The following is a 23,530-nucleotide window of genomic DNA, read 5'->3' as shown; positions in this document are numbered from 1 at the left end:
CTGCTTATGCAGGGGGTCGGACTCGATGATCTATTGAGGTCCCTTCCGACCCTAACATCTATGAATATCTTAGATCCTTTCCAGGGGTTCCTCAAAGATGCATTTTATGGTGGGGGAGATGAGATGCTTCCAGTGGTGGGCACTGTGAATTGCCCCATGAACCATCAGAGGGAGGCACTGTGAAGCTCACAGTGATAACATACACTAAGGATGGCACCACCACCATCACGGTGCTCATATAATCTCCTCCAGACCCTATGGAAGCCACCCTGCCAACACTCACTGTGGCTCTAATATGGAGTGGGGAGAAGCAGGATCCTCCAAAGCCAAACCAACCCTGAGAGGGGCATTGCGCAGACCCCCATCCTTCTCTCTTGCCCAGCTATCCTCTGTACTTACTCCTTCCAGACCTCAAGGGGCTGCACTGCTCTTCAACCAGTGTCAGGAGATGTAGCAGATTGGGTGGTTTGGATGGTGTTCTGACAGGTCTGTGCCTCCACTGAGGGGGGAGGACAGGGAAACATCATCCCCACCTGGAAGCCAGGAGAAGCCCACTGCAGAACCCCAGGACCAAAAGGAGGATGACTGGGAATCTATGGTCCAAAACAAACTAATTTGGCTCAAGATCAGTTTGTGCAATAATAGTAAAAATAATGTAAAAAGAGATTCCACTGGGGTAGAACCTAAAGACTCAGGGTCAGATTTCCATATGAATATGGGTTTTTGTATTGGTAATAGAGAGATAAGTACTACTAGAATTGTCATTATTGGAATTTTTAACTTCCAAAATATAATTTGGAGAAACTGTGACTAATAGTTGGATTCCTGGAAGTGATAGCCAATAAACTTCACCAGGGAGTCACAAAACCAGCAAGAAGAGATTCTGTTTTAGACATAATATTGGCACAGAATAAGAACATTTTAGAAGGGATGATCAAACAAAATAACCTTCGATAGAGTGATTGCAGGTTGGTTCAGTTTCAATTAAATGTCAGGATAAACAAAAGTCATTCTGGAAGTAAAGATATTGATTTCAAAGGGGCAAACATTGATAAACCTAGGAAACTGTTCATTGTAATCAAGTGCACTGAGGAGCTCAGAGACATTATGCCAGAATTTAAGTCAAAGAAGGCTGAAATTATTTGGAATTGTGTATTCTAAAGCTTAGGAAAAGCCTTGTAGGAAAGATCTACACCTAACTCAGTAACTAGCTACCTCAAAAAAGATATTAGGAATATGCAGAAAGCTTAAAAGGAATGAGAAAAAGGACTGTTCAGCAAAGTCTTGGAGATCAAGGGTATAAATATAAAATGAGAATTGTCAAAAGTCACGCTGTGTTAAATCCTGCAAAGAATAGTAAACAAATAGTAATAGTAGTTCCACTAGTGCAATGGGTTAGTATGTGGTAGTTAAAGGGCAGTAGTGGGGAAGTGATGCCAAGGTTCTGAGATCAAGCCTCACCTAGAGCATTTGACTTTGTCTGTTCTCAGTGATGGCAGATGACAGAACAAGGAGCAATGGTCTCAAGTTTCAGCAAGGGAAGTTTAGGTTAGATTTTAAGAAGAATTTTCTCACTAGGAGAGTAGTAAACCACTGGAACAAGTTACCCAGAGAGGTGGTGGAATCTCCATCCTTGGAGGTTTTCAAGACCTGGCTAGGCAAAGCTTTGGCTGGGATGATCTAGTTGGGGATGGTCCTGCTCTGAGCAGGCAACTAGATGGCCTCCTGATGTCCCTTCCAACCTTAATTTTCTATGATTATATAAGTAGCAAAAATGCTCTCAGTCATTTAAGCAAAAGAGAACAAGGAGAAAAGTGGGACTGCTATTCAGTGAGGATGGAATTAGATTAAAGATATCTTTGTTTAGCCCGAAATCTAAACAAACTGTGATAATGTTACTGAGCATGGGAGAGAGCCTGTATGGCTAATGGGAATGAGTGCATGGAATTTTAAATTAATGCAACTGAAATAGAAGAAAAACTCAAACTGTGGTAAGAGAGTAACAGATAACCTGAAGCCTAAAATTATGAAAAAACTGGCACAATGAAATCCTTGGTTTGATAGCAAGTCTTTTTAACAAACCTGTCAAGTTGAGGTTGATAATATATGACTGGAAAATAGCAAATATAATGTCTATAGTTAAAAAGAAAGGTACATGGGGGAGGGGGGGAAAGAGGGAGCTACAGGGCCATTACTCTAATCTCCATGATATGCAAGGTTGAGAACAAACGTTGAAGGAAAGAATAATTAGACGTGAAGGTAAATGGAATAAATGCAACATGGATTTACCCATGTTGTGTCAGACTGACACAATGTCTTTCTTTAATATCATAAGTGAGTATCTAGACAAGAGAAATGCAAGAGATGTAATCCCCCTGGACTTTGGTGAAGTGTTTGATCCTCTGCCACATTCTAAACTTATGAGTTAAAATGAAGAAACTGGGGATTAGTACAAGGGTGATCAGGTGCCACTTGGGAGGTAAGGATTTGGCTAAAGATGAAACAAAAATGAGTAGTGTTGAAAGAAGACATATGAGCCTAGAGAGGTAACTGAGATAACTTGTATTGCTCCTCAAGGATCAAGTGTGGGATTTGTCTAATTTTAATATATATATATATTTTTTTTATAAATGACCTTGTCTATGCTAGTGAAGTTTGCTGATGACAGAGTTAGGATGCATTGTCAATATAGATAAGAAGCAAGATATCTAGAAAGAAGAACTGGATGGCCTTGAGGATTAGAGTGATAGAAATGGAATGAAATCGGTGGTACAAAGTTCCAACTCATAGTAGAAATGAGTAAAAGTAAAAGAAATTCTCATCTGGGAACTCATCAGCTGGAAATAACCGAGGAAGAAAAGGAATAGGGTATACTATCCACTCACATCAGAACTATGAGCCACCATTGTGATGTAGACATTATGAAAGGTAAATGCGATTCTAGGTTGTGTCACAATAATAGTATTAGCAATAGAGATAAGGAAATATGGATGCCATTTTGTTCCAGGCCCCACGGAAACAATATGTTGAATGCAGTATACAATCCTAGTCATACATATTGAAGAAAGATGAGTTCAGACTGGTATAGGTGCAGAAATCGGGTTTTAGGATGATCAGGGGAGTAGAGACCCTATCCAACAAGAGGATATTTCCCCAGCAAAACAAAAGCTGCCAGGGGATATACATGCTCTTTATAAATAAATCAGTAAAGACATAACTGTTTAAGTTAAAGGGCAAGGTTGGCAAAAAGAAAAAACCAAAAACAAATAGGTATTTACTTTCAGTGAATAAATTTCTTAAAACCAAATAAAAAAATACTTTGAGTTTAATGCTGTAAGTACTGCTTCATTTTTAACCTTCCATTTCTCAACATGATGGAGAAAGTACCACTTTCTATTCTGCACAGTCATCTTTTTCAAAAGAGCATAAATCAGTTTCCACCTGAGGTTTATTCTGGCTGCACATGAAAATCTCAGAAGCTGCAGTTTCAGGGAAAGAACAAAATGGAGGGCAAGGACAGTGGAAGAGTTTGAAATTAGGAAAGGGAACTGGCCAACATAAATGGACTGAATCCCTTCTCCCAACTCTAGTAGGCTTGAAGCAGGCCACTGAATAAAAGGTTGAAAGTGGTGAGATGCAACAGTTACAGTAGGATGTAATCTGGGCTAGGGTCTTATTTTTAAAGAATGGTTGAGTGAAAGGGCAGTTTAAATTTGGTATGTTGACAACTTCGTTTTTGTCACTTTTCTTAAAACTTAGATAATGAAAATGTCTCTAATCGTAATGAGAATGGGATGTTTTAGCAGATCCTCAGAAATGAGACATTTTATTCTGTCATTGGGGGTGGAAATTAGGGATGTAAAAGGCTAAATGATTAATCGTGTAACCGATAAGCCCAGTGATATCTGGTTATCTTACCGGTTATTGTTTAATGCGGGTTGAGGTGCAGTCTGGAAGGGAAGGGGGAGGAAGGAAAGCTGTGCGGTGCTCCAGCAGGAATTGGAAGTCAGCAGGGCAGGCAGGAGGGAGGAGCGAGGAGGAGGGGAGGGGAGGGGGAAGGAAAAATGGAGGGGGACTAGTACCTGTAGCCTAAGAAGAAAACAGTAGGTGGCCTAATGACTTGTTAATTAAGGAATTAGCTGCACCTTCACAAGTGCTTCCTCCCTCCCAGTGTAGAGCTTCACCTGGGCTGTGTTGTCTAGCTGGGCTTGCCCCCTGCACCTTCAAAGAGGCCGGAGAAGGGCTTCCAGCAGTAGCTGTATCATCCATTATCTGTTTAACTGATATAATTAGAGGCGGTTAAACGAATACTTTTTTAAATGATATTTACATCCCTAGTGGAAATGGCAAGTGGGTGGGAATAAAGTTGGCTCAAAATGCTGTTTTGCTTCATGTTAGGCATGGATAAGCAATATGCCTTTTCATGTTGGAAAATTTACAACACCTCAGACTTTACGAACTCCATAAAAAGTCTGAGGTGTTGTAATCAACTTGGGGAGCAAACAAGCAATAGAAAAGCCTGGATCAATGCATTAGAGTTTAGAGAGGGGGGCTGGAAAAGGATTTTAGAATTTATCTGTCAGTAGAGAAGAACTGCACTTCTAGCAGACAGCTTTTTGTGAAACACCCAGGTTTTCTTCCTTCACAACATGCAAACTGTGTTGTGTCCTACAAACACGGCCTTTGTTTACCCATTCAGCAGAGGCAAGATGCAAGACTTTAACCTATTAAGGGGATCATGTCAGATGGTGTGTTAATATTGATACACTATATGAAAATTGTATTTCTCTGCCAAAACATAGTAATTTTGGCAATCTCCTAAACCAGGAAAATATGCACACTTTCTAAGAGCAAAATTGTTGAGGGATAGATCAACATACTAAACAGACAACATGGGATTTTTCTCTCATCATCAACTGAATCACATAATCCATGTTATTTGCTGGACACAATATTCATGATCTGGATTATTTCATAGTTATGTACTATTGTAAACGTGTGTCTGGATTAATAATTTGATGAAAACAATACTGAGACTATTGAGAATGGAGAAATATTTTACTAGTAACATTGGCACATGGAGGATCAGGGAAAAATTGAAATTGGTAATGTGCTCATGGATTCAGATGTAATAGGCTTGTGATTTGAAGTAGAAAGTGATGAGTGATAATGAGAACACAGAGAATGAAAGAGAAAATTCTGTGATCTCATGATGCACAGAAACTGGTGCATAACCAGTATGTCATACCATCTATTTTTGATCATTTTACAGATTACCTGGACTAACTGTTCTTCAGGGACCACTAAATAGCAAAAAAGAAGGTATGGATGGCATGAAGATGGGGAAAAACTGAATTTGGAACACTAATGCTCTCCCATTGCTAATACAATATAGTTAGCATTAAAATACTGGTAATACTCAGCACAGTTATTTCTGAAGAGAACCACTTTCCAATAATGATACTGTAAGAACATGTTTTCTGATGAATTTTTGGATAAAAGTGAAATAGTAATTTAGCATGTAGTACAAATAGTAATTAAAAAAAATGAATTTTTAACCAAAAATGGAAGGAAATATGCACACTATAATTTTATGAAATTTCCCTCCAACTTTGACAATTTTAAATGAAATGTGCAAAAGGGAACAGGCTAGTAGTCTGAACATTGGATTGAAAGTGAGAAATCTCTGCCTTTTAACACTTTGTTTACTTCTGAACAATAGAATGGTCTTGTAAAAAACACAGGTTAACCATGATCTTGATCTCATTTACACCAAAGTAAGTCTAGAGTAATTTTACTGGCACTAGGGATATGGGCTCACAAACAAATTACCACAAGGCAAAGGAAGATGAGACTTTATAGTGTGTCAGCCGCTTTTCTTTTGTAAATCTATCTCATTGATAGAACAGTAAAGTGGTAAAAAAAGCTGCCCAGGGAAGTTGTGTAATCCCCTTCGATGAAGGTTTTCAAGAAGAAGCTGGATAAGAATTTGTTTGGGATAGTGTTAGAATAATGCATCCTGCATTGAGGAAGAGTGATGAACCAGGTGACCCTGGAGGTTCCTTTAACCCTATGATTCTATGCTCTATGACAATTGCTTTTATCCCAGGGCAAAAAAGAATGAACCTATGGTCTCTTACCCCTCTCTCATGAAGGAGCTAGCTTTCATTTACTGTTGGCTACAAGCACACTTAGGCAATTAGAGCACAACAGCTGACGGTTTAAAAAGCCCCAGCGTCCTTTGCTTAATGGTAACCAGTTTGCCTGCCCAGTCACTAAGAAACCTATACTATTGTGAAGTCAGGGAGCGATCCAAATCACTCTTTGTATCTCACTTTGTGCCACTTTTACATCACCTTCATGGAAATTGTGAGGACTAATCAAGAAATGTGTACAAAGTGCTTTGAAGATGAAAAGCACAAAGTGATTTTGTGTTGTACAGGTATCACTTCTATACTACATGAAGTTAAACAACGTACTTTTAAGTGCAGTCTTTCAAAATGGGGCAAGAATAATCCTTTTTGTTTTGTGTTTGTACAGTACCTGGCGCAAAGTGTTCTAGTCCATCTTTAGGGTGTTTAGGGACTAGACAGTCCTCTAATAGGAACAGAAACACTACAGTGAAATGCTTTATCTTCATATTTCAGTGAATCATGCCAGTGAAAGGAAAAATCTCTGTTCTTACGTAATTAATATCACTGTCATAAATTTCCAGAGTTGCAGATAGCATTTGGATATAAGTCTTGGAATTTGCTGGATTTTAACCTCCGTTTCAAAATGACTTGTATCCTCTGGATCCACATAATTTCTCAGTGCAGGGGTAGAACAACTGTAGCAGATAGACTCTCCATGTTGATATTGATCATAGGCCCCCAGTGTACTGATCTTACTCCTTGTGTCGCCTAAGGGAATAGGCAAAACAAAGCTATTGATAAGCTACATCTATGTCTTCCAAGATGCTGGAACCAGCAGGGAGCTGATGGAGAGCTGGGAAGGGAGAGAGGAACAGTGTTTACGTCCAGTTAACAGGGCCTTCCATAAGGGGAAGTGAGGGATAGAGTAAGCAGAACCTGCTGTAGGGGATAGCAGAGAGGGAGGGCTTCAGAGGGAAACAGCAGCAAGGCACGGAGCCAGGAGGAGACGTGCTGGGCCGAGATACTTGCCACTGATGCTCCATGCTGCCGGATAGATCTAGTCACTTTGGTGCCTAGATCTGACCTATGGGCCATAGGCTGAGCACCACTGTTTTATGTCACAGTGGTGTAAGGAGGGTGGGACAAATGAGGCAACTCCCCTGAATGCTGATTTGGCAAAAAAAAAAGGAAAACGAAAGCAGTGGCTGCTGGCAGGTGCGTGATCGTGATTGTAGTGCCACTGCCCCTGTGCCCTGGGTGCCTGGCTGCATTCCTACTCTGCTGTTGTATCATCCCAGAATTTCCCAGCACTGAGGGAATTCTCAGGTGTCCCTAGCTGGAAGTGGAGCTGACTGTCTACCCCATAGCATAGCTGGTCCTACCCCCAATGTGGCACCAACAGCAGAACTTCTTTATCCCAATGCAACTAGCAGAGCTATTCATTTGTCTCTCTTCTAGAGCTGGTCTTAAGTTGGAAGCATGTACTAGGACTGGTTCTGTATTCAGTCAATTACACTGTGTGCCCAATTGTTGCAGAACACTATTGAATATTAAGAGAAAGGAAAATTAAGCAACACTTCACCCTTCTTAATAATTTATAAACCCAACTCACCTTAATGATGAGTTTGAGTAGGATGAGATGTGTTAAGCAGATTTAATGCAGTGCAGGATTTACACTTCAGTGCTGCTAAAGCGAGTTAGTGCTAACCAGATGTGGGCAGGGTGGGGCAGATTAAGTGAACCCTTCATGACCAGGAGAAACTCATCTAGAAAGAGAGCTAAGGCAGTTCCAGCCTGATTCTTTTTAATGTCACAGTTCATTTGCAGAACCATAACTGGAATCAAGAATTAAAAAGCCTTGTATAAAAGTCAGTAACATTAAACCTTTAAGACTCATGTTTCATGTGTCATAAAAAGTCTATGAAAGGATTTTATATTCTGTACAGTGTTTTAGCACTTTCAATCATTTTTTTTCAACATAACTTTTGTGAACACTTTTATAGCCTCTAAATGAAAAACTAAACTATGTGTCATTCAAAAAAAGATTTTATGGATCACAGAATTTAATACAAGTTCTGCACCATAACAAGGGGCTGATAAACCTATATTAAAATTAATTTAAAATGTTGAAAAAATATTTTAGGGGCATGTGTATCGCATATTACGGTAAACATCACCACTGTGTATATATGGAAAACATTTTCATTTAGACATACCAATACGGTGCATACCAATACACGAAAGGAAATGTGTAGTAAAAATTATAATGATAAAAAATATTATCCTTGTATCATGTATCTTAAAATCCCAAATTTCCATGTAAAGGAAAATATTTTCTGTAAGGGGAATAAAAAATCAACTTAAAAGTCATTTAATGTGCATGATCATGAAAAATAATGTAACTGTGTCCAAGAAATATACAATACAGTATAAGTTTTAATCTCTCTCCAGAGGGAAGACAGTTACTCCCTTGTGTCATTAATATTTATGAATTATGGCTTCTTTATGAAATGGCAAAATTAAAATGATATTCATCAGGTGCTAATCCTATATTATACTTCTGTTTTACGCTAATGGGGACATTCTTATTTCTTTAATACATGCTAGTTATATGCCTGTATCAAGGGGAGCATCAATACCAAAGCAAAGATGTATAAAATAATACTTCACACATGTCATCATCTATTGCAAAGTGATGTGCAAACTTAAACTAATTAATATTCATAAGACTTTTGTGAGGTGAGTACAATCACCCCATTAAGCAGACAGCAGTTGTTGCTTTCTCATTCTTAGGCTTGTTTTTTTCTGGCCTCTTTGTTTTTAAGGCTAAGAAGTGAAAGGGGACTATTATATCTATCTAATAATGACAAAAACTGCAGTGTCAATTACAGTCACATCTGGAACAGAACACCACCAATATGTGAACATTAATGAAGACCTGTGTAAAAATACTATGTTAAAATAATTTACCCCACAAATTCAGGAGAGATCTGAATTCTTGCATTACCTATATGTTCATTATCTGCCTGTACTTGCAGTACCACATTCTTCCTGTAGAAATATTAAATAAGTAATTTTTGTTAAATTCCATAAATTATGGATGAGGTTCTCTGGTCCCTTTTTGCTACTCAGAGATCCAAAATGAACTGGAAATTATCTGGATTTTTATCAGCTGAGGACTCACAATCAGCTGAAATTCCCTTACTGAGCCATCACTGGTTCCAGTACCTTTTCCAACTAAAGTATTCTGGCTGTTCTTCAGGGCCTATGACATGCAGGGAAAATGGGGGTACAGTTCTACTAGGCCACCAAACTCGGAAGGCTCTTAAAATCACTCAGTTTATTCTTTCCAAAAGTGGGAGGTGGGGGGCACCCCCTATACAGATGTAACAGGCCCCCAAATTTGTCTCACAAACATGTCTCTCACAGACCCTGCTATTCTTAGTAAGTGGACTTACTTAGTAAGGGGGAGAGAGAGAAAAAACAAATGGGAATAGTTCAGCCTTCTAGTATGCATGTCCAAGAGTAGATGGCTGGGAAGTACATGGAAATAAGCCAGTGCAAAAGTTGATGATGTTGGATATTGCTATAGAACAACACTAAACTATTTTTTCCTCCAATGCAGGGAAAAACAGGGAGGAAATTGTCCTTTAGATATCTGTACTTGAGGCATGCGTTTCTCAGGGCTCCTCTTAAAGACACAATCAGGCTTAACTGATTAAAATTATTCCATCACCCATTGTAGGAATGCTTTTATCTTCCAACGTACCACAGGTCACATAAGACTGAGAAGTCCACTGTATACTAATTGTTTCCCCTCAGCACACCTAAGCCAGGTGCAAGCAGTAAGAGTAATTTATAATTTCTGTGTATATTTAACAAGCCACTACAAAGTCAGAATAAATCTGATGTACTCTTGCTCCACCTTGCTCACTGCTAACAGACACAGATAATCAAATGCCTCATATTCTCACCCACAAAAAGAGAGAGGGAAGGCAGAGGTTAATCATGCATGGGTTAGTATGATTGTGTGCAGCTTGCAAGGAATTACTGAACTTGTCTCAGAGGACAGGTATGTGTTGGGTTCTGCTGGTGTTAGTACCACAACAATCCCTGTGTCCTTCCTACTGTGAAACTCTGTTTAGTAATGTGTCAACAGTTTATCAGTGATAGCAGTCATACTCCAGTGGGATCCATCTTATAGTTACAATCATGCACCCCTTTCCTGAGATCCCTTTGGTCTCCTCTCTGAAAACAGTGGATTCCCATTTTTCCTCACTCTTACAAGATCTGGTGCTGTGCATTTGTCTACTGAGTGGCTCTATGTTTCTAAAGCCACACAGGCAGGAACAAATTCATAGAGAGAGAATAAAGCAATTGTAAAGTGCATGATTTAATGCACTGCTTGTACTTGGCCTTGTGTACATGTGCGCATTTTCCAGGGAGGTGACAAATCAAAGAATATAAAATGTTGCCAGCTGGCTACTCCCCCTTACCAAAAGCATACTTCCTTTTAGCTTGCTATATCAGGGGTATTCAACCTTTTTTAATAAGTGTACCACAGGCAGCCGGATGCTGGGGGGAGGGGAAGGGAGGGAGAGAGAGAAGGGAAGGGGAGGCGTGGCTGGACATGGAGGCAGCAGCACAGGGTAGTGGATGGTGGTGCTCCATCCCTGCCCACCCACCCACCCTAGGGCCTTCCCAAGTACTCCCAGGGGTATGTCTACCCCTGGTTGACAACCCCTGTGCTATATGATAAAAGAATGAAAAAGCGAGACACTACAGCAGAGCCCTTGGAATCTCATGGGGGTGAGAAGGTGGTAGCTCAATAATTTTATTGTATATTGTATGTTGTATATTGGGTTCATCTTTCCTCATCATTAAATACATTGTCCATCACTAAACTACTGCCAAAAGCAGCTTGTGCTCAGCAATGGAAACCACCTATGAAGTTAGTTGATTCAATACAGCCAACACTGAGCATAACTATAAAACACCAGACCCACATGGGACAAATATACTGATATGAACCTACCACAAAAACAAATTAGTACAGCTCACCTGAATAAGATGCATGATAATGCCCATTGCACTCAGTCCCCCTCCACACTGACTCTTTTTCAAGTCATGATGAGCCACTACATTGAACACATCTTAAACTCCTTTTCACTCCAACAGCTGAGCTGAACCTTTCTTTCTTATTTGTAGTGAGTCTTGTTTCTTAAATGTCTGGCAAACATCACCAAACAGGGCCCTAAAGTGTTCACCCAGAATCTCTCTGTCTTCTGTGTCTGTGCTAAAACTTGCAGCAGTTTCAAAAAAGATGAAATGTATCAATTTTGGGTGAACTAAGACTATAGCAAATTACCACAGGCATGATTATTTCCAAATAAGTATTTTCTAATTGGCCCCTCACTTCCATGTGCTCAGGGAAAGCAAGTTCTGACAGTAAGTAGCATGGAAAGAGGAAGAAGTTGAGGGGGACAGAGGGCCACCTGATCCCCTCAGATTTAATTATCCTGCTGTAACAGAGGGAAGGGGGAAAGTTCAAGGGAAACCTCTAATAATTAGATTCTATACCTAAAAATTATAACACATTTATATATATAGAATGTAATTAAGGGGGCAACCATCTTATATTCAGGGTCATATTATATTTGAGTAAATACAGTAGTATTGTTTGTAAATATGTAAGTCTTAAAGATGGCTTTTAATATAAACAGGATTTCAGTTTTGGAGAGCTTGCATCTTTTGGAGAGTTTGCACAAAGAAAGAGGTAAGTGGCCAAGGTGCCTAGCCCTTCAAGTATGTATACATGGCTTCTTTGGTGCCCTCATGGAGGGATATGCTTGAGCATGCCCACTCCTGCTCCCACATGCCAAATCTGGAAATGTAGCCATGAAGCCATTCTAGGACTGAGCCCAACAGCTGCTCTTGATCTCTGGCTGGGGACATCTCTAGAGCAGCTTTATAATGGGTGCAAGTAGGTAGGGCATGCTCTCACAGGTTTACACTGCATCCTCCCCAAGACCACAGGATGCAGTGGAAACATCCCCTTACTCTCAAAACACTTGTTAGTGTGCTTCTACTCTCAAAAGTTAACCTTGTAATATTCACTTACACAGCTGTGCCTAATCTTAGCAACTCTTTTAAAATTACTTGTACACATGCCAGTTTCCAACCTGTTTTGACAAATGACACATTTCCTTTGGTGCTTCCTTGTGGGCAACAGCGTGTGAGGATGTGGTGGTGGAAAAATTTATTACAGTTATTTTGCAGTTGATATTAAAGAACATGATGTATTATATCAGGTGTCTGACCTTTAAAGATCTTAGGACCTAATTCATTACAACATAAAATTTACATAGTATTCAACATTCCACAGACCTTTTATGAAGAAGTCATGATGCATGCGCACATGAGATTTAAGGGCAGCAAGTATCCTTGCACATGAAGAGACAGCAGGCAGCATGAAATAAAAATATATAGTAGTTTGAGAAGGACTCACTTTTAAACCCATGAAATCATTTCTATGAAGAATGCTGCTGTATTCTTTTCACAGAGACTTTGGGAAATTGAATAGAACACACCAGAGACAATGTGGTCAACGGTGAAGTGGGATAAGGACAGAGTTCTCGTTTTCTGTGCCCATCCTGACATGGTCTTTATGCTTTTGGCAACTGTTTCTCAGTTTACCCATCTCTCAAATATATGCACAAATCTGTGTTAAAAGAATATTATTAACCTGGCAAAATCAAGCATGCGGAAAATAGGGAATGCTAGGTTTAGACTGTCGGTGCAACTTTTGAGACTTTAAATATGTGATCTTGTGCTATTTTTCCATGGCAACTTCCCATTTCAGTGCAGAGGAGGATCTTGCTCAGGAGCTAAATCTGAGTTGTGTAGAGCAGGACCCTACTGTTTCATTTGCTGCAGAAGTTGGATGTTGTATAGTGGCTGAGACAGGCTATTGCAGGAAGAACAGAAAGTCTTTTCTTGGCCTTTAGGCTAAGATCAAGTGCATGGATAAAGGAATAATGGTGAATGTTGTTCGGAGGAACCTTATTCTATCTCCATGTATTCCCCTATCTCTGCATCTGCTGCAGTGTTCCTATTTGATGTTAGGCAATTCATGCTTTTCAAGGGTGATTGATAATGATGTGATCTTTATTTTAAGGGTGTATCACTGGAGACTTGAGGTCTGATTTGCAGAAATACTGAACACTTACAGGTACAGAGTTAAGGGAGCTGAGTTTTGAACATATAAGAGTTCTATATGATGCTAATCAGGTCTCAGGCATATCAGATTTGGCACCCAAAATTAAAGGGTGCTTTTGACATTAATATCACTGTGCTTCTGTTCCCAACTATAATATAGGAATAATAATACCCCCCTCATCTCAAAAGAGTTCTGTGATAATGAATTCATTAATATTTGTGAAGCACGCAGATACTATAGTATGAGGAAATTAATAATCCTTCATTTAGAGCAGTGTATGAATAGTTTGCAGTAAATAAGGTACAAGGCCACACATTGAACAAAGGGGAGAGAACACAATATTGAATAGCTTCTCATTATTTGAGCACTGCCCATTCTGAACAGTAAATTAACACAATAACTTATTCCTGTTTCACTGAGAGTTAATCTACCACACTTAAGCTTCCATTTACCACAGGGTAAGAGCCTTCACATAGACATTTACCATAGAGCAGCTGATATCACAGCCCTTCCCCAGGTTGTGCCACAGTAAATCAGTTGTATGTCTGTACCTTCCCTAACAATAATAATGTTCTTATAAAACAGTTTGTGTGTGTAATTTGTTTGATTTTTAAAAAGGTCAAACTGAAAAAACCCATGTTCTGTCAGGTGGCATCATATTGACATTACATGGGTCATTAAGGGGCTACATAAGAATTGTCACACTATGTCAGATCATAGTTCCATTTTGCCCACTATGCTGTTTCTGACAGTAGCAAGTAGCAAATGCTTTAGAGTTTAAGAAACAGGGCATTTGTAAATTGTTCTTTCTGTTGTCCTGCCCTCATAGCATAGGCTTACATAGCATAGCATAAGCATAGGCTTACAGATGGATGTCCTTAGCCTGAGGTTACATCCCTGACTCTTGTGTCATGTTGTTTCCATCCCTGATGGGCACGGTCTTCAAACATTTGTCTAATCCCTTTTTGAATTTTTGGCTTCCATAACATTCTGTCACAATGAGTTCCACATGACTTCAAGAAGGCCTTTGACACGGTATCCCATATCATCCTTCTAAATAAACTGAGGAGATATGCCTTGGATGATTATACGGTAGATTGGGTAGCAAACTGGCTCAAGGGTTGCACACAGAGAGTGGTGGTGGATGGGTCAGTGTCAACCTGGAAAGATGTGTGCAGTGGAGTCCCTCAGGGCTCAGTTCTGGGGCCAGTGCTGTTCAATATCTTTATCAGTGATCTGGACGAGGGGGTGGGAAGCACCCTGTCCAAATTCGCAGATGACACAAAAATTTGAGGTGAAGCTAACACCCTGGAAAGGAGGAACCAGATCCAGGCTGACCGAGACAGGTTGGGGAAGTGAGCAGAGAGCAACAGGATGCAATTCAATAAGGACAAATGCAAGGTGCTGCATCTAGGGAGAAAGAACTGCCATCATACCTATAGGATGGGGGGCGACTTTCTCAGCTCCACTAAGGCAGAAAGAGATCTCGGAGTCACTGTTGACTCCAGGATGAACATGAGTTGTTAATGTGATGAAGCAGCTGGCAGAGCCAATCGCACCTTGTCGTGCATCCATAGGTGCTTCACAAACAGGTCCAGCAAGGTGATTCTTCCCCTCCATGCGGCACTGGTCAGACCGCAGCTGGAGTACTGTGTCCAGTTCTGGATGCTGCAGTTCAAGTGGAATGCAGACAACCTGGAAAGGGTCCAAAGAACAGCCACTTTTCTGAATAGAGGCCTGCAGGGAAGGCCCTACAAGGAAAGGCTAAGGGACCTTAACCTCTACCTCCTCTCCAAGAGAAGGCTGAGAGGGGACCTTGTGACAGCGTACAAATTCATAAGGGAAGAGCAACATGAAGTAGGCAATGATATATTTACCAAGGGACCCCATGGAACAACAAGGAACAATGGCCATAAGTATTGGAGAGTAGGTTTAAACTGGATATTAGAAAAAAGTTCTTCACGGTCAGGGTTGCCAGAATCTGGAATGGGGTTCCAAGGGAGGTGGTGCTTGCCCCACCCTTGGGGGTCTTCAAGAGGAGACTGGACAGGCACCTGGCTGGGATCACATGACCCCAGGTTTGGTGACCCTTTCCTTGCCTGCCAGGGGTCGGGGGTCAGACTAGATGGCCCACTGAGGTCCCTTCTGACTCTAGGAATCTATGAATCTATGCTATTCATTTGTCGCATAAAAAAGCACTTTCCTTTCTTTGTTTTAAATCTGAGGCCTCATCAGGGCCATCCCTGGAAGGAGGGGGGGAAATTGGGGCCACTGCCCCAGGCCCTGTGCTTTGGGGGGCCCCATGGTCAGTGCTGTATAGGCCCCACTCTGGCTGTCATCCACTGCTGCTGCCGAGAGCTGTCAGCTCTGCCGCTGCCCCCCGCCGGCTCTGCCGGTTACAGCCACTCGCCACCCCCCGGGCCCTGCACAGGCTGATATGCCCCAGGTCCCACACACCCCTAGAGATGGATCTGGGCCTGATAATTTCATTTCTCTGACTTCTGCCATGGCTGTTAATGGAGTAACTTGTAAAATATGTGTTTCATATGAGCCAGCCCTTGGGGATGGGGAGAGATTGATGATATACTTGCCCAGTAAGTTTCACATAGCTGTACTGACCACAGGAGAATGGTGACACATGGGACTTTTGCTTCCTTTCCAGACTCTGAAGGAGAGTATACTCTTGAGGACTCAGACTATTCTGCGAGTATGTTTGATCTCTCGCTGCCTTCCCTCTCCAACCAGTCCCTATTCTAGTCCTTGCTCCTCATCCCAGTTTCCTTCTCCTCATATAGCTACCCCCACTAACTAGGCTTTTCATTTTGGGCCTTTTCAGCACTTTTCTTGACTAGCCAGTCCTCCCAATCCTTCTCTCCTGTCTCATTGGCCAGCCACCCCATTTTCTCCAATCTCAGCTCCTCATCACCTGTACAACCACCTTTCCCTAGCCTTCAGTCATTGACCAATCTCTATCCCCTTTGACTCTCAGACCCAAAATCCCTTCTCAGGTTTCTCATTCACTCTTAATTTATGTCCACAACACATATCTTATCCTAATCTTTTCACTCAGTCAGTCTTCTCAGGCCTTCATCCAGGTTGAGTCTCTGACCCATCAACTAGCTCACAGACTTTTGTGACTAACAGGCCTAGTTTTCCCTCCCCCATTTGCCAATTAGCCTGCTCTGCCCGTTATAGTTTCCTCCGTTTTCCAGTTTGCTCCACATATTTCAATAAGAGGCAGACACCCAGTATCTAAAAGTCCAGCTTAAAATGTTTAAAATTTGTCAGTTTTAAGCAACTGAAATAAGGTTTTATAACAGGAAGTGTCAGGTCATCTTAATCATAGGTGGTGTACTTCACTAATTAACATTTTTCCAATGATTTCAAATCCTTGAGTGAAAGACACTATGTAAATGCAAATGCAAATAGTATTACTTTTTAAATTATAACCTCTTCAGTAACAAAAAAAACGTATCACTAGCACTCCATATACTTTTACTCATCTATATCCTCCTTCAGCTATAGTAATTTTTAAGAGGTAAAAAAGAAGCAAGACATCATTCTTTAACAAGAAAATCATTTAAACAAAAAGGAAATTAAAGAAATGATATTTTAAACTCATAGCATATATTTTCTAATTTTTTTTTATAGTGAACTTTTGTATCAGGTAATAAAGTTCATAATATAATCTCAGGGGCACGCGTGTAGATGCTGAGATATTTACTGATCAGCTAATTAGTCAAATGTGCAGTAAACATCTCATATAGACATGCCCAGTCAATGAAGCACCAGTTTTTGTTCTATTTAAAGCTCTCACAATTCAAGTAAGTTTGCTTTAAGACCTAAGCAGAGTTTGCAATTCCATAACCTTCACACAAATGATCAAGGTGCTGCTTCAGTAGCAGGGCTGCAAGCAAAAAAAATATTGCAGCCAGGATTATTTTTCCCCCTCAGGCAAATAAAGGACCCATTTCTAATTTTACTTTCCATCAGCTTGATCTCAGCAGAAGTCTGTGACTTCAGTTGAGTTGCTCTGGATTTACACAAATGAGAAAGAAGCATCAGTCCCATGAAATCAGGGGGTTGTTTTATGATGGAAGAAAAAAGGATAAAAAGTTTGTTGAAAAAATAGAGACGGAAAGGATGTAATAATAAGACGGTATATAACATCTTCTCATTCAGTTCCTGGCTAGGCCATAAACAGCTGTTTCCTGTAGTCAGGGTACGGCAGAGAATCCTAGGAAACCCTGTCTCTTTGTAAGGAAAGAATTTCCTGTAATTCATTTACCTTTGTACTCAACAGACATTTCCCAGGGGACCCTTTGTTTTGACCTCCTTTATTTAGGCACAAATCCGTTCCTTATTTAACCACCTCAAAGAGCCCCAAGAAAGGACTGCTGCTGAAGGAATCAAGGGACCCAGACCTCTGGAATCATTAGGGCATTATGCAAGTGGAAGGATCACTGAATGTGGATCCGGTGGTCGTATCTGACCAGGTCTCTCCTGTGTTTCACTGCAATCTGCCAGAATCTGCCATGCTTCAACATCTAGTTTACACATCTTCAGACTTTACAGTCGCTTTCAGCAACTCCAGGTATTTCCTGGTTTTCAGCTACCACTGCCTATTCCTCCTCATTCCAGCTACCTATTTATGCTTCAGAGCTGCCTCCCCCAACATATCTTCCCACTATGGTTTACTCTGACTGGAGGTGAGTCAAACTTGGCAGCTCTGGAACTGACTAATTTGCTGACAAAAAACGGGAAACAGTGAAACTGATTATACAAAAAGTGCTGTCCTTGCATATAATAAACTGAAGGTACCGAAGCAATATTTGTTCACTAGTCTTGCAGTGGCTGGGTTTTTGAGTGTTATTTTAGCAGTTTATAGAAAAAAATTATTGACATGCGCTTTTTAAAGTACATTTTTTGCAACCTAAATTATTCCAGGCCTTACTGGTCTGTAAAGCCACCGAACTTCTTTTTGCCTTTCAAAAAAATGAAACTCTTAGAGAGAAATGGCTAAAAAGTCAGTCAAAGGAAAGAGAGAGAAAGAGACCTAAAACTGAAACAATTCATTATTTTTATCAGAGCAAAAGAAAAGTTCCATTGCATCCACAATTACCACCTGAGGCTGAATGCAGGACAGGGTATGTGCAAGTGTTACATTTAGTTCTACCTAACCAGGGTTAGGTCAGTCTGAATGCTCACTTGTGTAGGCATTGGGAAGGCTTAAATTGGCCAGAAAATGACAAACCTCATATAAGTTAGTTCGCCTCAATCTAGCAAACACCTGCACACATTCATAGCACAGCCCTAGGGCAGGGAAAGATCAGCCACTCACCCCAGCCCTGGGGCTAGGCTGTTCCTATCCCCTGACCTTGGTGGGCTATTTTTAGTCCCCTGATTCACCTGCCAGACTGGACAATCCTCTCACTGTGGATCTATCAACCCGCCCATTACAAACCTATCACCCATCATTCCCCTGGACCCACCAGCACCTTCCCCACCACCATGGGCCTACCAGTCTCCCCGAATCCTATCAGCCCTTTCCCCGCCATCCTGATTTACTTACTTTGGACTGCTTGCACCACTCCTGGCAGAGACAAACATCTGTACATGCCACTCCTAGTCTAGATTTAGATGGTTTAAGGAAACCCACCTAAACCTAGACTGGGTATGACAAATATCTGTACATATCCTTAGAGACTAACTGGTTCAGATAGGCATAAGGTTTTATAGGTGATAGCCTACTTCATGAGATGCTATGGCTGAGGGAGGCAGGAGAGATCTCTTTCATTCATGACAGAAGTGAAAGGACTCGTATCTCTTTACTTTCCCACAGGAAGTGCAACCTCATGGGGTACAAGAGAAAAAAAAGTCTCTTATAAAGGAAAACTGAGCAAAATTAATATTTAACAAAAGTCCATGAAAGGAAGCTGAGGAAACAAGCTTCAGGAAACATGAAATGAGTCAGAAAGCTGCCCATTATGGAAGTGCTTTTGAAAGCTACTAAAAAGGCATATCTACACAAGACAATTACTGCGGAGGAGCTGCCTAATTAGCTCTACAGTAAATGTCTCTGCCTCTACATGTGCACCCTTATTAGGGCAAACAAAACTAACAGACTCCAGAGCAGGCTAGTACTTGTACTTGTTTTTTCATGCATAGCAGTGCATGCGTAGATGCTGCCTGGCTGGCTGGGGCATGAGCATGCTTCAGTGCAGGGCTGCCTGCCAGCTAGTCCCATGCTGAAGCACTCTCATGCCTTAGCCCAGGGGCAGGCAATTATTTTGGGCAGAGGGCCACTTACTGAGTTTTGGCAAGCCATAGAGCGCTGCATGATAGACAGCCAGGAGCAGATAAATATTAATTTTTAAAATTTTTTAAGGGCTCCACGGGCCGGATAGAATGGCCTGGCAGGCTGCATCCGGCCCCCAGGCTGCATTTTGCCCACCCCTGCCTTAGCCAGTCCCTCTGCACTCTGCCAACTGGGACTGCTCCGACTGGGCTCAATGTGCTGTGCACGAATAAACTCTGGATCAATATACTGTGGAGTTTTATGCTTCTGGATCCACATTCAAATGGTGCACCCAGCAGCAAAACAATCTGGAGCAATAAACTCCAGATTGTGTGCATTCATTGCATGTGTAGATGTGCCCAGAATGAAGCTCATAGCCTACCACTGTTGTGGGCAGCCTTGGGCTTTTCAAGACTTGTGTTACTAGAACTGAGACCATTTCAGAATTGACAAGAGGGGTTTGCTCTGACTGCTCTTAGGTGCCCATATGGCCTGTCCTTGGGATGAAAGAATATCTCCTCAGATGGCTGCTAAGTGGCTGTGAAGAGAATTAAAAAGAAGGATTACACCTGGAAGAGTAGGCAGCAGAGACTGAAGTGATGTGTAAAAAGTTCACAATCTCTGCTTGGATCAACCGTTCATGTGAAATCACTGGTGCAGGAAGTTAGAACCTTCCTTGCAAATAAATGCTTAATGCTTGCTGAGGAAGAGGTGCAGGCCCATAGAAGAATAAGAATACTGTCACTACCTTACCAATCCAAACACTAATGTCATTATTTGGTCCCTGATATTCAGCATAACCTTGTTCAGATAACAGTATGGCAGGGCGTAAGTTTCTATGTGAGACTATTTGAGGGAAAACAGCCATGCAGATGGGTACCATAAAATAAATGAATGCAAAGTATTGATTATTTTGTTTGATATAACTACAACATTTCAGACTGAAGCCATAAATCAGCTTTGTGTTGCTCCCCTTACATTTCCAGGTTCTATTGTCTAATTACAGCAAGTTTGTTTTGACTGAATACCAGTGATTGATTTGCTTGTTATGCTCTCATTTGTTACAAGGCCTGTGAATCTGCATTCCAGTCTGTGGCTTTTTCAGATTTTCACAGCTAAGCATTTTAGACTGGGTAAAAATAAAACAAAAGCGAAACAGACAATTGTATTTTTCAGATTCATGTCCTGCTAGAAAGTGATAGCCTGTTCCTAGGAATAATGGCTCTGCATGTGGAAATGCAGCATGCCCTCAATAGAGGGTGCTGTCTTCTCATTGTATCACTAACTGAAATAGAAGGTCACTCAGCCTATTGATAAATCACTGTGCCGTGATTCCTAACTGACAGCTCAAACTAACATCAAGCTGGATGAGAGAGAACAAAAGGCCATCAAGCAGCCATTTTCTTGACACTTTTATTCAATCACCAGCAGATTGCTTACGACAGCAATAGCAGCTGTTTTGTCTTCATCTTTCCACATTTGATAAAAGGTGTCAACTCAAATTTTTGTAAATAATTCACTTACCCCTACTGCACACACCAGCACTGTTCAGCATATGTATTCTGTGTGAGCAGATCACTGAGGCAGGTCAGGGCTCAATGATATCAGCTGAAGGTCATCTGTGATCTAAAAGGAAGCACTGATAAAGCTATAGTCCCTCAAGGTCAAAGATAAGAACTACATTGAGATATTTGTAATGTGGACAAAAGGTTAAACAACAGAGAGAAAAGTATGGTATTGTTTCAGTTAACACACTAATGATTTTTCTATTGTTCTTTAGGCTAGCTGATTCAGCTGGTTAACCCTTTCTTTAAGTGCTAATTTTAAGTAATTAGAGAATATTATTTTCCAAAATTGGTAGTGGTAAGTAGTGGCTTACAGATATACTGCTTCTGCTAATATTTTTGAACTGTGAAAAGGAGCATACCATTTTATTGCAGTCATTGGAAAAAAAATTGCTGAATGGTGTATCAAACACTAATAGATAAAAAGACTAATGCAGTTAAGTAAAATCTAGTTTATCTTGAATTCCTCCTTGAAACGCATTTAGGTCTCAGACCAAAGGAGAATTAGAGAATGTGTCTAACATCTCCTGTTGTAACAGCTTCATTTACTTTAAGGGCTTAGGGAAACTAATAGAAAGATCTTTGAATTATTGCAATATGACACTCTATCTGATGCTGGCTGTAGCTAAAGCACTGAGATTAAAAATGATACATTCTTCAATACTAGGTTGTTTTCTTTTCCCAGTTATATTACTCAGAAAATAAATCTAAACAACAAATAGTCACTATTCATCACTATTTAGTTTATACTTTCTAATAGCCAAAGTATATGTGCATTTGAGATTCTGTCTAAGCTCAAACAGCAGGGAATTTATTGCAAATAATTGATGCACACCAAGATCAGAGAGCAGTTGCCTTGCATTTTCCCTTTTTCTTTCTGCTTCAGAGCTATGGTGGCTTCAACTTTCCTCATTTCAGCTACACTGTTGCTAAAGAAATTAGGAAGAGCTGGGTAAGAGGTCTCTTTTATCACTCAACAAAACCAAAAAGGGAGTTAGGAGACTTTTTCCTTATTGCCATAAGAAATATTGTCTGAATAATTTTCGTTTCCTACCTAACTAGTCTCATGTGAATTAATCAGAGAATGTCTCAACTAGAATAAAGCAAATAATTTTCATAAAATAGTCTGCTTTATAAACCTAGCTTCCTTTTCTGCTAGTAGAATGTTGAGATTGCAGTTGTCAAGTGTATTAATTTGCATTTGATTGTATTCTGATGATTCTTAATGTATGTATTGATCACAACATTTGTTTTTAAATCCACAAGAAAATTAAGTTGCATAATTTTTGCCGATTGGCCACATAGGTCAAGTGGCATTATTTCCCTTCCTTGACTGGATTTACCCTAGTATCACAACAAGTGTTTGAACAAGCTACTGCGGCGTGGAGTTTCTTATGAAATAAGCAAGATTAAAGATTTTTAGAAAATTGAAATCCTTTTTGTTTTAAGTTCACAAGCCTGACTTGAGACATCTTTGTTAGAAAATTACCATAAAAATACTAGCAGAGTAGAGAAATACTACCAGATCACCATAAAAATACTAGCAGAGTGGAGAATTAAGATGTTTTTTCCCAACATAGTCTCACAAAGCAATTGCCTGTACATGCATGCTCCTAGCAATAAAGTGTGCTCTTAAGATGAATTGCTATTTTGGCAAAGCTTTGGTGAAGGATTTCGTGACATTAGCCCCTTATTTTAAGCAGGAACTCATCCTATAAAAAAAAGAAAACTATGCACTTACTAGCTAACAACCTTCTGAGCCATTACTGACACAGAGTAATCTGCTCAGTCCTACCGATGAAGGATGCATTCACCACTTGATGCAAAGAGAAAGCCTTTGTTGAGAAAAGGCCATTAGAGGTGGGGTTAGCAACCTACACCCTGCTGGCCAGATCTGGCTCATGGAGCCATGGGCTGACCCAGGATTACGGTAAGGGGGAAAGAGCCAGGCCCACTTTGGCTGTGTGGTGTATATGCAACGAAGAGCACTCACTGCACATTAGTCGCGCAGCCAAAGAGAGCATAGCTGCCACCCACTTGTCGTGATCCTAGATGTCAGTGAGCTTTCTGAGTTCACTGGCATGTTAGTTCAGCTTCTGCCAATGCTCCACATGCTCTAAACTCACTAGCTGGTTGGCACAGGGGTTGGCCAGAGTCCCTATTTTCATATAGCTCTTGAGCCCAGGCTGTGAATATGGCTGCTTGTTTGCCCTCCTCCTCCCTTCCCCCAGAATTCATCAGCAGGGGAAAAGAATCAATGAACAGCAGCCAGGAGGAAGAAATGGAACTTGGCAATATTGGGTCACAGCTCTTT

The sequence above is a fragment of the Alligator sinensis genome, unplaced genomic scaffold (genome assembly GCF_000455745.1).
Source record: "Alligator sinensis unplaced genomic scaffold, ASM45574v1 scaffold241_1, whole genome shotgun sequence".
NCBI classification, from domain to species: Eukaryota; Metazoa; Chordata; order Crocodylia; family Alligatoridae; genus Alligator; species Alligator sinensis.
Note: the sequence above shows the minus strand (reverse complement) of the source record.